We start from the raw sequence: 15,640 nt of genomic DNA, 5'->3' as shown, positions 1-15,640 counted from the left end.
GTCATGATGAGCTTCCTGACAGAAGCACAGAGGCATAGAGTGTTGGGAAGGAGAGCATTAGCCTGGAGAAGGAGAGGGTAGGGGATCAGAGACCATATTCCAGGTGAAAGGAAGCACAATCAAAGTTCTGGAGGCTGAACTGAGTTGGAGTGTGAGGGGCCAGGCGGGAACAGGTCAGGCTGGGAGGTCAGCAGGGTCGGATGATGAAAGCCCTGAGAGCCACTGCTGTTTCAGCTCTGAGGACAAGGGGAGCTATGGAGGGCTTGAGACAGAGGAAAGGAACGGGCACATGCACACCTGAAAGCGTTTTCAGTGACTGTGTGAAGAAGGGGCCGAAGAGGAACAAGCAGGAAACAGGGACAGCAGGGCTGAGGCTCCCAAAGTCCTGGGGAGAGAGGATGGCAGCCTGGATCGGGTTGTGGCACTGGGGAGAGAGAGTAGCATGTGGAATTGAGGGATATTTGGGAAGTGGTTCCTTGATCTCAGAGAAAGAATGTGCCAGACACTCTAGGTATTTCATTCTATTTCTTACATCATCTCTGTGAGGTAGATATGATTCCAGGAAGTTAAGCAACTTTCCACAACTAGTAAGTGCAGATACAGAATTCAAACCCAGGTCTGTGTGCCTCCAAACTCCTTGTTTTTCACCACTAGATTATGTGGCTTTCCTCAACCAAATACGACCATGTATCGCTTCTCATGTCTAAATTAAGGACCATAGAAGTTAGACCAATTCTGAAGAATTTAGGAGGAGTGACATGATGCACACCAAAGAAAGCTGATGATCAGTATCTTTGGGAGTGTCGTGCTGACCATTGGTGTCCACCTCCATCTATTACCGCCCGCCCTGCCCCCACTGCTGTCCTTGTCAAGAGTTTAACTAGGCCACTTCCCGACGAAGCATCCTGGGTGGACCTCCTCCCCCCTCAGAATTCATAGCACTCTTACCTTCCTATCCTTGTCTCTACACAAGTTTTGCTCACTGGCCTGGAAGCTCCTCAAGGACACAGACAGTGTGTCATCAGTGAGATATTCCCAGGGCCTAGCCAAGGAGGGTAGACTCGAGAAACAGTGGATGTGATTGCGGGATGATCGTGGTCACGCCATGATGGTACAACCTGTTTGTCAGGGTAGACTGTGTCAGCGACGGCTCCGTTGGTGTCCATGATGCCCACTGCTTTGACCGTCTTGATGCCGACTCCTGTTCCTTCTCTTGTCCTGGGAAATCGTACTTTCTGCTTGTGGCCCCGCTTCCCCCTTGGAGCCCAGGCTGCAGTGTCCCCTTGCTACGTGCTCCCTGCAGTTCTTCCTTAGCTGTTATTCCCTTGGTTCCTTGGTACAAATTACATGTTTCTTCCAGCCTGACTTTAATCATCACAACCTTGAATCTTCATCAGACTCTCTGCCCTATCTCAAACCAGTGCTTAAAGGACACTCTTAACCCTCAGAAGAAATGGTATAATTTTCCTAAACATGGGTCATTTCCCCCTTGCATCAATGTCAGATATGAAACCACCACTTAGCAAGATGTACCAGAAATGCAGAATGTCTGAACAAAGGCTGTGGACAATAGTATTTTTTTTTCCCTTTCTCCAGTTCTGATCAATTGCCCTCCCAAAATAATCCGAATGCTTTATTTACTTCAGCTTTGGGTTTATTTTGAGATGAACTTTCCTGAAGCTGAGACTTAGGATGTGATTCTTATCCTGGTCACATCCTGGGGAGTTGTTTTGGGCCTCGTATGAATGGGCTCGGGCTTTTCCAGGGAGTCGCTGGCACCGAGGAAGAGGCCAGAGGATGTCAACTCCCGTGTGCGGTACAGAGGCACACATGACGCACCATCGGCTGGGGTGGAAGTGCTCCCTGGAGGGAGGCCCCGTCCCGGGCCTCACACATTACAGACTCGGGCAGAGGCGAGCCCAGCTCCGACGTTACCGATGATCTATTCCGGAGGCTGATGTGTCTCACGGTTTCCAGCATCTGAGTGATTTGTGAACGTTAGGAATTCAGACGCTGGATGATTAAAACTGCGAGTGCTGGGAATTTTCTCATTTCAGGAAATTTTGGTTGTGAAGCATGCTGGAACCTCACCAGCAGGCGGACCCGAAGGGCAGGAAGTCCAGGCCGGGGGCGGGAATGGGGCTGTGAGAACCGACCAGAAGGCAGCGAAGGGCCCTCTGCGATCGTGCCAGACAGATCTGAGTGTGAATCCTGCTTCCCTGAGCCTCGGTGTCTTCACTGGCAAAACTGGGATGATAGTGTCTACCTTGCAGGAGTGTTAGGACATGCCTGGCACATAGTCAGGGCTCGGGACAGGTGAACCCCCTTGGCTTCTGTAGGAGTGAGGGGAGCTGCAGTGCAGGCAGGTGGGTCTGTTTGATGACAGGTGGTGGTCCGTGGTCCATCTGAGTTGGAACCTGGAAGTTAAGGGACTGGGTCTGACTCTTAGCAGTGTGGGAAAGGGACTGGCCCAGACCAAGCAGGTTGTTGCAGTCATGAGGCTCAGGACAGGGCTTTAATCCAAACTCTGATCCGTGGGAAGAAGCTTCTGTAGCCCCACATTTATCCCAGCTAGTATTGTATAAAGCAGTGGTTCTCAAAGTATAGTCCAAGGAGGAATCTGACGCACTTTCCAGGAACCATGAGATCAAAATTATTTTCATCCTACTACTATGATTTTATTTTCTCTTTTCCTTGAGTTGGCGTTTGAACTGATGGTGCCAAAGCAACAGCGGGTAAAACTACTGGTGTCTTAGTTCACATGAAGGCAGTTGTACCAAACGACAGTAGTAATCATTGTATGACTCACCACCACACGTGCACAGTAAAAAAAAAAAAGAAGAAGAAGAAGAAAAAAAAGTCAGTTTCACTTCAGGGTGTGCTTGGTGAAGCAGTAAAAGTGACCAAATTTATTAAATTTCGACCCTCGAGTACTTATCTTTTTAATGTTTTGTGTGATGAAATGGGAAATACCCATAAAGTATTTGTGCTGCCTCACAGGGTACAGTGGTGGTCTCGAGGAAGTACGCTGGCACGGTTGTTTGAGTTGGGAACTGAGCTAGTTACTTTTTTCTCAGAGCATCATTTTCCCTCGAAAGAATGACCGACACACACTGTGGTTATCAGACCTGGGTAGTTGGCCGATTTGGGGGGGCTGTCATTTCACAGAAAACAAGTGACAGTGTTTGCTGCCAGTGATCAAATGTGAGAGAGTTCAAATGAAAACTGAGAATTTTGGAAGACTCATATCCTCCACTGTGGGCTGTCACATTGCACACTGCTGCTACCCCTTAAGAAACCACCTCTCATCAAGTGCTGGTGGAGTATCAAAGAAGAATATCCAGTTACCTGAAGAGCCTATTAAAATAGTCCTCCCTTTGCAGACCCTACATCTGTGTGATGCCACATTTCTTCATTTAGTTCAGCTGTTAAACTAATTAAACAAGAAGGCTAAGACACTTCTAATGCAGCCTAGGCAAGCAAACCAGAATTTAAGCCTGTAAATGCCTCAAGTTTATGAAATCGAAATGTAAAGAAAACCCGATCACAGCCAAAAAGGCATTCCCAAATAAGGCAACCACTACTGAAGCTACAGCCAATCCAGTAATTTCTTTGCTTCCTTGTCTTGTCTGTGACAGTCTTGCCCCCAGCTCCTGCTAGGGAAGCACTCCTAACCACTACTGGTTTGATGCTGCCTGATTCAAATGGATTTTTGCCCAAATAAGCTCTTAACATTTTCACTGTGCCTCAGTTTACCTTTTAACACAAATACTGTATCACCATAGACTGAATGCCAAAGAGGTTGCAGAAATCCACCCGTATGCTAATAAGTCAGGTATTAAAGAGATTTGCCAATGTGTGAAGCAATGCCATTCTTCCTACTAATTTTATGTAGTTTTTTTTTTCATTTAAAATGCTATTTACTTTAGCATGTAGTGGGTTTGTTATTCTTATTTTATATAAATTAATGTTCTTAAAAGCATAGAACAAGTACTGTGTTAATAGTCACTATCCCATAGCATTATAATGTCCCCGCCAGGGGATCCCTGGGTGGCTCAGAGGTTTAGTGCCTGCCTTTGGCCCAGGGTGTGATCCTGGAGACCCGGGATCGAGTCCCACATCGGGCTTCCTGCATGGAGCCTGCTTCTCCCTCTGCCTGTGTCTCTGCCTCTCTCTCTGTCTCTCTCTCTCTCTGTGTCTCTCATGAATAAATAAATAAAATCTTAAAAAAAAAAATGTCCCTGCCAGTTTCCCCCACCGGACTGGGAGGTCCCCAGAGCAAGACCTCCCTCTGATCCATCTCTATATGCCAGCACAGAGCTTGGTATCCATGAAGTAGGCATCAAGTTTGGAGAATCAATGAATGAGAAGCTGGAGGAAGGCAGGGCAGATCCCAACTGGATTCCTGATGGATAGGCAGATGCATGAGCCAGGAGGCTCAAGTCCAAAGTGGTCTGAGTGGGACATGAACAGGACCTGGATCAGGGTGGGAGCAGGTAAGAGAGGGCAAGAGAGGAGGGTCCCAATGTTTTGCAGTCAGTCTGACAGGATAGCCTTCCTTGAGCCGTGTACAGGGCTGGCCAGTGGGTGTAGCAGGCTGTGTGTAGACACGGGATAGAGATGGGCCCCACCTGCTGATGGGGCTGGGTCACACAGCCCGCCTGATTCCACCTGGATGGCAAGACAGACTTGCCAGTCTAGGGGTCTCTGTGTGTATGCCGCTGCGTGGGTTTGGGAGATCAGAGCTGAAAGAGTTAAGCCTGGAGCATTAAATATATGAGTCTTTCCGAAGTGTTCGAGCTACATTTTACATAATTAGGGTGTGTGTTTGACCATCTTGTCTTTGCGATTTGTTATTCGGAGGTATTTTTGGGCATCCAGGAAGGAAGGGGAAAATGTCATCAGTGTCTACTCAGTGCCAGGTGGTTTATTTATGTTTCCTCATGTAATCCTCACAAATGCCTCATGAGGGAAGAGCTAGTATTGCCATTTTGGACAGGAGAAAGATGAGACTCAGGGAGTATATGTTTCCATGGTCACAGTACTCATCAGTGGCCTGGTTGAGATTCCAAGTTTGTGTGAGTCCCAAGTCCATACTTGCGAAAATAAATTATTTATTTATTTATTTATTTATTTATTTATTTATTTATTTATACATACCACTGAAGTAAATGCATATTCACTGTCTAAAAACTAGAAGATACCGAAACAAGTGAAAAATAAAAATTACCCATTAATTCTTCCATTGAAAAATAAGAAGTATTGTCACAATGGTATTTTGACACTTTCCCCATGTGTATATTTTCTGCTTAACAGTATATATTGTAAACATCTTTCTGCACCTATAAATATGTTTCCATGTGATTTAAAAGGGCTGCATAGTAGTTCATTATGTGAATGTGCCATTCATTTAACCAATGCTCTGTTGTTAAATAATTTAGTTGGCATCTGGTTTATCACTAGTATCAAGAAATACTGTGATAAACATCTTTGAAGTTTAACCTTTGTGTGTATCTTTACTTCCTTAGGGTAAAATCCTAAAAATGCAATTGATGATTTAAAGTACATTTGAGTTTTAAAGACATTTCAATATATAGTATTGTCAAATTATGCCCAGGAAAGCTATAAAAATTTAAATTTCCATTAGCAGTGGGTGAACATTCCTGTGTTCCTGCTCCCTCAATGAATGATATCAAAAGATCTCTGCCAGTTGGATAACCAAACACAAAACGTCTGTTTTAGTAAATCTGCATTCTTCCAGTGCCACCTTCTTGTTTCTTGATCCAGACTGAGTATCTGTAGTAGGATATGAAAATTTCGACTATGTTAGTTACCCAAGGAGATGATCTTCTATGTCCTGTATGAGCTGGGTGGGGTGGCAGTGGCCAGGGAGTGAAGCGGGAGTGACTTCGGTTAAGCAATGGGACAGGTTGGATGGAGAGCGATTGGGTACCAGTAATTATTCTCACCAACAGGGTGTTGGCTGGTGGTTAGAGTCTGGCCCAAATGCACAGCAAGGGTGAGTTCTGTCAAGATGTACTTGCTCCCCAGGGACTGTGGGCAGTCCAGAGGCAGAACAGGTGCCAGGAAGTCCACCAGGATGAGTGAGATCTACGCGGAGAGGGGTGGACCGCCGTCTCAAAAGGGGGCAGACACTCTTGTGGATGGCAGCTTCAGGAGGGTCAGAAAGAGGTAGCATTTCCACGGTAGGAAAGAGTGCTTTTTCTGGCAGCTGCATGTCCTACCTAATGGCTTGGCCACCAAAGGGTCTCACAGTTTGTCATTCACTCCTTCGGTGAATTCTCCACAGCTGTGCTGGTTTTCAAACGTAGACGTCTACTTTGTGAAGTCTCTGGAAAACAGGTTGGCAGTGGATCTTTGCCTCAGGGGTGGACTTTGTTAAGCAGATTGGAGGAGGACTCGGGAGCCAAACTGTGCATGTACCTTGCTAATTCAAGGTGACAAGAATGGAATGTCCCTATTGGCATAATAAGCTCGTGCTTGCCCTGAAAGCAGACCTACCGGTAAAACTAACCCCTATATGCAAAGCTGTGTGATAAACATGATATAGGAACAAGAAGTAAATACATATAACCTCTTTATAAGACTTGTCAATTATTTACCACACAGTTGGGGCAGTCCCAGGCATAGGGCTGTAAATGCCACGGATTGTTGGGCTGAATCTGCCCCATAGGCAGTGTCCCTTGGTTTGACTTTGTGACCTTCTCTATTTTTCAGTTGAAATGGTTGGCCAGCTCCCTTGCAGTGTGACTCGCCTTCTTATGGAAGTCATGGGGGTTTTCTGCCTCTCCTGGCTGGGAGCCCTTTGAGGCCTTTCAGGTGACTTGACATTTTTCTGTTCTGCCCTACTGATTTTAACGGTCAAGTCTGAGTGCCGTCAGGTTGTTCCACATTGTGCTCGTGTCTAAAGGCCTCAGGCTCAGGGTTTGCTCTGGGATAGGGTCTGACAAGAGCAGAAGCCCAATCCCAGAGGAACTCAGGGTAGGTGCAGGGAGAGTTGGGGACTCGGGCTCTGACAGTGGCCCTCAGAAGCACCTCAGACACCTTTGCAGAGATCGGGACCACCCTGTGAGCGAGCTCAGTGGGCTGCCCTGCTTGCTCCCCCAAAGCCTGAGTGCCCACATCGGGGCTCCTCAGGGTCCCGAATTAGTGAAGCTAGAGGCAGAGAAGGAGAGGGCGAGTGGTCCCAACTGCAGGAACAGGGGTGCTTTCAAGGTGGGGGCCTCAAAGAAAGTGAGTATTGAAACCAGTCACTGGCCAAGCAGTGTCTAAACGTGGCCTGTCTATGCTCAGGTGGGGGTAGAGTAGGGAACTGCTGTATCCTCTGCCTCGTTGCAAAATATATGAAGGTGGCTTACTGACAGAGATGCACTCAAAAGTGCAAGATAAAATAGACTTTGAGTGGAACAGCGAAGGGAAAGGTAGGGAAGAAGTAGGAAGCTGTGGGCAGGTGGGTTAAGTGCAGACGGCACAGGTGTTCACAGGTCTTTCCTGCTTGCCAGTGGGGGGCCACCAGCCCGGTTCAGGTTTGCTGTTAGTCAAGGAAAATGGGGCATATCCAATCTATTCTTCAAAGCCCAGCCCATATGTCTCACCTCGCCTGAGAAGTCTCTACCGAATATATGTGGGCACAAGACATATTTTTATGTGTAAACATGACTTCTCTCAAAGGCTTGAGTTTCCTCAAAGTGGGGTCTTATGTTTACTTTGGAAGGATGAGCCTTGGGAGATATGATTTGGGAATTAGACAGGACTGAGCTCCATCCAGGTTCTGGAACATTAACTGTGTGACCTCGGAAAGCTCTTGAACTTCCCTGAGCTTCAGGACGTTGCTGAGAATATTTCAGCGGGAGGGGGACTATTTTGGGTCTGGTTTTCATGGATGAAGAATCTGGCACTCAGTCAATATACAGGTTCTCTGGTTCTCTCCTTGCTCTACACATGGCATATGGTATCTCTCTGACCTCACAGAACCTTGGCAAAGGGGGCTCCAAGAGCTTCAGTGGCTTGTCAGAGATCCCACAGCCGGATGCGAGGACTCAAACCTGGACCTTCTGGGTTCACAGCCCTTGCTTTTTCTACTATCCACACTGCTTCTCTCCAACACCCTCAGCTCAGCTGCCTGTTAGAGAAGTTTCCTTTCACAAAGGGTCCCAAGTTAGCAGAAATGTCATCGGGTCGACAAGACAAGTGCCTGCTTGTCCTTGGGGTGCTTCTGACCTTTGCTTCATGCCTGTACTCTGGGCTATTTTGGGCCTGGGGGATGTAGAGGGTCTGTGGTGGGAAGACAGCTAGTACAGCTGCTTCGTGCTGCCAAGAGTCATGGAGAGCACCCTTGAACTGAAGCCTGCAGAGTGCGCTTGAGGCTGCTGGCTTTGTTGAACAACACAGGATCCCTCATTCTTGGAGAAAACTTAGAAGTAGAACCTTTCCACGAGGCATTTGGAATGAAGGCACAGGGGAACAGAAGCTAGCCTGGGTGCCAAGAGACCAATCATTGTTGTGGAACGTGGTGGAGGAAGTGGGCGTCAGACCTCCGGGTGCTGGGGAGTGAGACAGGGGTGGGCTTGGTGTTGGGGTGGCCTCCGTGGGGAGTCGAGTTCCTGTGTAACCGGACATTCACTTGCCCTCAGGATCTCTCGGGACTGTCTGGGTGTGTGGGTTCAGACTAGAAAAACATCTCCTTGGCTGCAGGCTCAGTGGCTACTCACTAGTTTCCACTTCTCGAACCAGGGCAGCATAGTGCTCAGGGACTCAGCCGCACAGACGCTCACTGCCGAGCGAGTCCCAGCCCAGCCACAGAATCCCGCAGCCCTATGGACTGCTTTTGCAAGGTCCAGGGCCACCACGGCTCCGTGGCTGAAACTCAGTGATGTCACTTAGCTTTTTCCTTTATAGAAAAATGAGAAATGAAATAGGATTAGGTCCCAATCAGATACACTAGGTCTATGATATTAGTTAATCATTACAGTCACTGTTTACAGTGTTCGCTCCGTGTCCCTGTGACTCTGGGTGATAGGGACACAAAAATAAAGACGATATGGGCCCTGCCTTACAAAGAGTCTTGTGATGGGGACAGGTGTCTAGACAGGTCAGTAGGCAAGCCCTGGTCCTGCAGGGCCTTGTGTTCAGACCAAGGACCCATTGAGCTTCAGCAGTGGCAATAGAACACCTGATAGGTTCTTAGCAGACAAGTGGCAAGATCTCTGGATACTTGAGGGTGAATTTGAGTGAAACAAGCCTGGAAGCTGATATACACCGGAGGCCCCAGATTTCAGAAACATTCAGTAATTTAGAAAAGGTATGTAGATACAGGCAACCTAATCCCGGAAGTATTAACTGACAATCAGCTTTAAGAACCTAATGATTTTTCACTTGACATTTTCCGAAATGTATTTACAGCTCTTTTGAGCCTCTTAAAAGCCTCCCTCGGGCCTCACTGAGGTTTTCCTGGTAGTCTGCTAATATGGGGCTCAGACTCTATTCCCAAGTGATTCGTGATGCCTGTCTTCTTCACAAGTGGGATGGGTGGGTTTTCCCCTCATGAAGGAAGGGCACCTTTCTGTTCCTTCCAAATTTCACTGAGTTTTCCCTTAGCTCCCCTTACCCTTTTTGGGTTCCTGAGGTTGAGTGGCCTCTTGGGTATATAACTCATGAGGGGTGGGGTTGATGAATGTGTGAAGCCTCAAAGCACAGCCAAACCAGTAGAATGATTTACCCCCAAAGCGTTCAGGCTAGGAGGAGAGAATCACAGTGTAGTTAGCTGGGAGGGGATCTCAGGATCTGTAGCTGGCTGGAGCGGGAGCGGGTGGAGGGTCAAGTTCATTAGGCAAGGGGATAATGTCAATGGAAAATGGGCAATGACGTCAGAATCTAGGAGCTTCAAGAGCAGGGTGGAGTGAGGCTGGAGGAAGAGACAAGGACCGATAGTTGAGCACTAGGGACACAAAAACCAAGACTGTGCTTTGCATACCCCTTTTCTCATAATCCCACATACTAGAGTTGCAGGCACTGTGGCTCAGCAAGAAGGATGCAGGGCGCTGAGGCAAAATATAACCTTGAATGGGAATATAGGTTTAACAGCATTTTAGACAAAGACAGAAGCAAAAAAAAAAAAAAAAAAAGTAATCAAAGAAAAAGAAGATTCTAGCAAAAAGCAGAAAGAAAGGACAAATAGAGTTAACATCCTCTTAAATTTATGAACTCTAGTGGTTGAGAATATGTGGCTCATAGATGATTTTAAACACCAAACCTCTGCTCGTGTTATATAGACATGGTAATGGAAGGACCTGGAAGTCCAGGCCTGATACATTTCCTTTCTCCTAGGAAAGGAGATGCCGGAGGGAGTTTTGTGAAAATACCAGCCAGTTTGAAGCTTCTAAAAATCTTTGTTTTTTTTTGATGGTGCAGACATATCCACTTAAGTGTGTCAGTGAGAGCATACCTATGACTCTCCTCTGCCATTCTCCTTGGGTGCAAGGATGGGTTTCTAGATGGGGGTTGCTCATTCTGGCTGTTTTTAACTTGGATTGGGAGGAGTGCTTGTGGCTGCCCTTACTGCTGTCCTTACCTTTTGCTGTCAGCCAAGCTGATGGAGCCCCCTCTGTGGCCCTCTGGAGGTGGCACGCGTGGCCCAAGGGCGGCTGTGAAGGTGGTGGAGGTATATTTCCCCGCACAGGGTGCCTAGCTGAGGGGAAGAAATGCAGCCTGTGCTCAGCTTGCTAACCATGTGCGCTGGCACAGGGGAAGCGGTGCCTTTTTCTGTTTTACGTAAAAACGTCATGCATGCCACGGGTGGCCTTGTCCTCCCTCATGTGAGATCCTCTCAGCCGTTCACATTTGCTATTCATAGCAACCTAGTGACGCAGAGGATCACTGATGATTATGTTGCCCAATTGCAGTTGACGAGATGGGAGGGCAGGGAGTTTGACTTACTTGGGCTAGTCTCTCGGTTTGCCGAAGTCAGAAGTTAAACCCACTGAGGATCATAAATCCAACGCTCTTTCCCCTGTGCCTTCCACTGGCACCTGTCCCTCCCCATACTCCTATCACAGAAAGTCCCAACAAGCAAGCCTGTGACTCCGAGGGGCTGCCAGGACAGGGGTCCTAGCTCCGCAGCACACGGCCTGGTGGAAGTGCGCCCTTCACAGAATCATGGCACCAGGCGGTGCAGGTGCCTGCATGGGAAGGCCTCACTAAACCTCTGCCCCAGTTGGCCTCAAATTCATCCCTTTTTAGCAAACTTAGGCTCTTCCCTTGCAGGGTGGGGTTGAGAGAGGCAAGGAGGGTGGCGGGGGGTGGGGCCTGGGTGGGTTTGCAAAACATTAATGAATGTGATCTGTGCCTTTTCCCTGACCCAGCTTGGCCAGCTGCACTGTTCTGAAATTCCACATTCCATTGTTCTCCTTCTAAGAAAACAGAACTGGCTCTATTCAGCCCTAGGAATTGTCTGTGTAGACTTGTTTAAGAGAATTTGCAAACCAGATGGATTTACTGTTTACTGTCTCTTCCAGTCCCAGGGAAAAACATTATTTCTGAAGATCATCAGCAACCTGTTCTAAAAGTTTTCCCAACCATCCTTCGTGTTCTGGTCACTACTCTGGCTTCATACAGCTTTCTCACTTCTTACCTGTCTGTCTGCACATTTATCACATCCCAGCCATGGTGGTCAGCTCTCGAATTTATGACCCAATTCCCTTCTCTGCACACTAGCCTTTGTCAGTCTGTGTGGTTCCAGTGGTGAGCCCTGGTAGCCATGCACATGATAGTCCTGCTCACAGATGATTAGGCCGGGAGCATGCACCCTACTCGAGCAAGGTTTGGGAACTTTGGGACTGGGATAGCAAAGAAGATTCAGTCTCTTTCTGAGTTGCTCGCTCTGCATGGCATAACTGGGAAGATGCTGCCAACCATGTGGTCTATCACTAGATCGTGGGGGCAGGGGAGCAGATTCAGAAGCTAGTGTAATTGAAGGAGAAGAATGAAGCACATTTAGAAGAGAAACTGAGGATAAAAGCTGGAGGCAGAGGCTCCAGACCTATCTGAGACCCAATCCTGTCCTATTGGGGGGTCAGTGCATGCCTGATAGCCATGTGATAAGATGCTCCTTTTTTGCTCAAATTATCCTCCGTTGGCTTTTATAAATTACAATTAAGAGTCCTTTCTGATACTTTAGCCAAGTGTTTCAAAGTGTCATCTCTGAGCCAGCATCAGCATCTTCAGCGGGGAGCATGGTAAAATGGTAAAATCTCAGGCCCCATCCCAGACCTAGTGAATCATCAAGTCTGGAGGGGAGGCCCAGCAGTCTGGGTTCTAACAGGCTCTGCAGGTATCTCAAGGTTGAGAACCACCCACCTAGCTTGCGATGTCTAGTAGTGGATGGAAGGGCATGGACCTTGAGGCAGACTGACTTGGATTTGGATCGTGGATCTGTGTGAGCTAGTGATACAATTGTGGGCAAATCACCTCATCTCTTGCAGACTCAGATTTCTCAGGGTGATAATGATGTTTATATTATATTGCAGTTGTAAGAGAAGCACACACTTCTGGATATTTGAAAAGCAATCATTTTCAATCTTGCCTCTATGGAACCTATTCTGACATGAGAAGACAAGTGGCATTGACCCAGGTCATGTACCATGGAGACACAACCTGAGAGTTTTTAAAAAATCACCTTAACAGGGATCCCTGGGTGGCACAGCGGTTTGGCGCCTGCCTTTGGCCCAGAGTGTGATCCTGGAGACCCGGTATCGAATCCCACGTCGGGCTCCTGGTGCATGGAGCCTGCTTCTCCCTCTGCCCCTCTCTCTCTCTCTCTCTGTGACTATCATAAAAAAATTTAAAAAAAAAATCACCTTAACAGAATAGGTGACTATTCAGGGTTTATACCACATCTGTGCACCTAGATCTTCACACTGATGCTAGACTCCCCTAGGCTATCATTGGATGTTTGAAAATTAAATCCAGTTAGTCTGAAACTCATTCTGATTCCTCAGGTTTCACTGACCTGTTTTTCTGCTGTACTATGAAAACCATACAGTCTGGACAGTCCTAGGAAAAAACGAAGAAAGCCACTGGTTTATATTTGAAGAAGGAAAGCAGAGGCCTCAGTTCATTAATTTATTTCTTCACTTATTCACTCACTGACTCATTCATTCATTCATCCACCTGACACTCACTGAGCTACTTCTCTGTCTAGACACCATGTTAGATACTAGAGACTGACAGATAAGGCCTTTTTGACATGCCCGTCCCCACTGATTGTTGCCAGATTAGAGTATGAGCAAAGATTCGGAGGAGGCAGGAAATGGTCATGGCATGAGGAGATCACAGTCAGGAGATATGTCTTAGGAAGGGTGAGTGTTAGGAAGTATTGAAGGATGTGCATCAAAGCCAATGATAGAATGGGAGTCAACATCTGCTTTGGTTTCCACAGCACGCTGTCCTGTAATTATCAGTGGTGGATGTTTTGCAAGGACCTCCCAGTTCTTTGGGCTGCATCTGAGCCGATCACCGGTGGATGACCCTACAGTAGGTAGATTCCTCTGCCAAATACTGCTCATGCTGTTCATACTCTACGAGGGGTGGGCTAGTTAGCGCTCATTAAAAAGGAATCCTGTGTTTGCTACTGCTTGACAGCTAAATCAGTCCAACCCCAAGTGAACTCCTTCTGGTATCCAGAAAGTCTGGCTGTTTTCTGGATGAATCTCCACCCAGTTCTTGGCTTTCATATCACTGGAACCTCCAGTTACATGCAAAATGGGGCGAAAACATCAAACCTCTCCCCAGACAGCTCTTCTGGAAATATGTCCAGTTGGATGCTTCCTCAGACATATCTTTAGGGAAGTCTGGGACCAAGAGTTCAGATGCAAAAGAGATGTGGCTGGTCTGAGAGAGAAGATGGCTACCCCGTGGTTCCCTGTTAAACGCTGCTTCCTATTTGACAGGTGGTTTTTCTGTTTGTGTCAACTATAGAACGCCCTAACGGAGTAAACTTATATATCTTGCCTATTCCCAGACTTTATAGAAAAGAATAGAAATAATGACTAGCCTGTCATATGGGGTTGATAACATCTTTGACCTCATTTGACCCTGGCCACTACCTCAGGAGAAGAGTTACTAGCATTTTATTCCCATTTAACAGATGATGAGATGCGGCTCATTTCATGCAAGTGTCTGAGCCTGTTTTTAATCCCAGTTTCTTGACTGTAGATTTTATGCTCATTCTGTTGCACTAGGCTGTTCTCAAGGAACACCACTGTTGCCAGTACATAAGATTACAAGGAACTTCCTGGGGGTCCTCAGAAATATGGAAACAAGATTATCCTTTGAGAGTTAAAGTTGAAGACAGGCACAAGAGGATTAGTGAGGAGACAGGATGGCTCCTAGGACTGTGAGAGTCAACTGATCTTAATCCAGCCATAGATCTTAAATATATCTGAAGAAGGAAGGAAAGCAGAGTCATAGAGGGAAATTTTGGCACTCTGTCCATGCTGTGTGCTAGGAATCACATAAGACTATCTTAATTAGGTGCTATTAGATAGTTTATTCATGTAATTCCTCTTGCACTGATACGAAGGTCACCCTGCAATCTTCAGCATATATGATGTGACATCCCAAGCAGTGTGGCCCAGAGGGAGAGAATGGGTTATTTGTGCCAGTGTGTGGATTCTGCTTCCATACTATGGTACCTTTTTGCTCTCACTGTCCAATAACACGTGAGCAATACGGTTTCCAGATCAGCTCTCGGTATGGATGAGTGAAGGATCAGCTCTTGGGAGCTGACAAAAGCAGGTTTCTTAGCTTTTGGAACTACAGGATAAATCCCAAACTTGGGCAAGTTCAGGAGGATGTGAATAAAACATTCCCCTGGAAGGCGTTGTGGAAGACTGACTCAGGTACAGCCTTACTTGGTGGTGTGTCTTTTTTGCTTCACAGACACAGCTGGAGTTAGGGCCCACAGCTGTGCCCATAGCCTTGGCCTTGTTCTTCCTAGAGGCCAGTGGTGCCAACACATCTAGGCCTTGTATCAGTTTCTGCCCAGACCATTGGCTGATCACCTGATCAGTTCAAGAGGACATCCTAGGAGCTCAGAGGAAGGCACGATTAGTGAGACATGGTCTCTCCAATTCAAGTGCCTCATCTTGCAGAAGAGACAGATTTGTGCATAGGTAACTGTAATCATTTCAGTGGATTGCTGTATTCTGAATGCATCAGCTTTTTACCAAACCTTATTTTATGAGGTTTCACTTGTTTTTCACAAGTTACCCATGAACAGATGCAAACATACAGTCTCAAGAAGCGAAGTGGTTACAGAGCTAGTATGCGACCGAATGTATTTTTGACCCCCCAAGAGAGAAGCTGTGGGAGAGGTTGTCAGTTGTCACTGGTGTGTGTTCTAGATGGATGGGAATATAGAGCATGGGGCTGAAATTGCCCTCCTGGTAAATTTCCACACTGCTCTGGTTCTTTCTTGGGACCTCATTAAAAGGAGGGTCCCTAGGCAATTTGAATACCTTCATTGGTATGTGAGAGACCTGGCAAACAAATAGATCCAAATCTGGAGTTCTAGTTTAAATGGGATTAATTAAAGGGGCCTAGTAACCATTTTCAGTAGCAA

At 46.9% G+C, this 15,640-nt stretch overlaps 1 long non-coding RNA gene across 14 annotated transcripts in view; it reads left to right on the top strand.

Moving 5' to 3' along the window:
- The window catches only part of LOC144310657 (uncharacterized), a 121,378-nt gene that overhangs the window by 19,662 nt on the left and 86,076 nt on the right, over positions 1 to 15,640 (top strand). For 2 of the 14 annotated variants that reach the window (XR_013376309.1, XR_013376308.1), the window contains exon 3: positions 13,457 to 13,551. The exons of the other annotated variants lie outside the window; for them this stretch is intronic. This is a non-coding gene — a long non-coding RNA (uncharacterized LOC144310657). The remainder of the gene's footprint in view (positions 1 to 13,456; positions 13,552 to 15,640) is intronic. 14 annotated transcript variants of the gene reach the window in all.

This window comes from Canis aureus, chromosome 3 (assembly GCF_053574225.1).
Source record: "Canis aureus isolate CA01 chromosome 3, VMU_Caureus_v.1.0, whole genome shotgun sequence".
NCBI lineage: Eukaryota > Metazoa > Chordata > Mammalia > Carnivora > Canidae > Canis > Canis aureus.
Note: the sequence above shows the minus strand (reverse complement) of the source record. Positions and strands in the feature narration are given on the sequence as shown.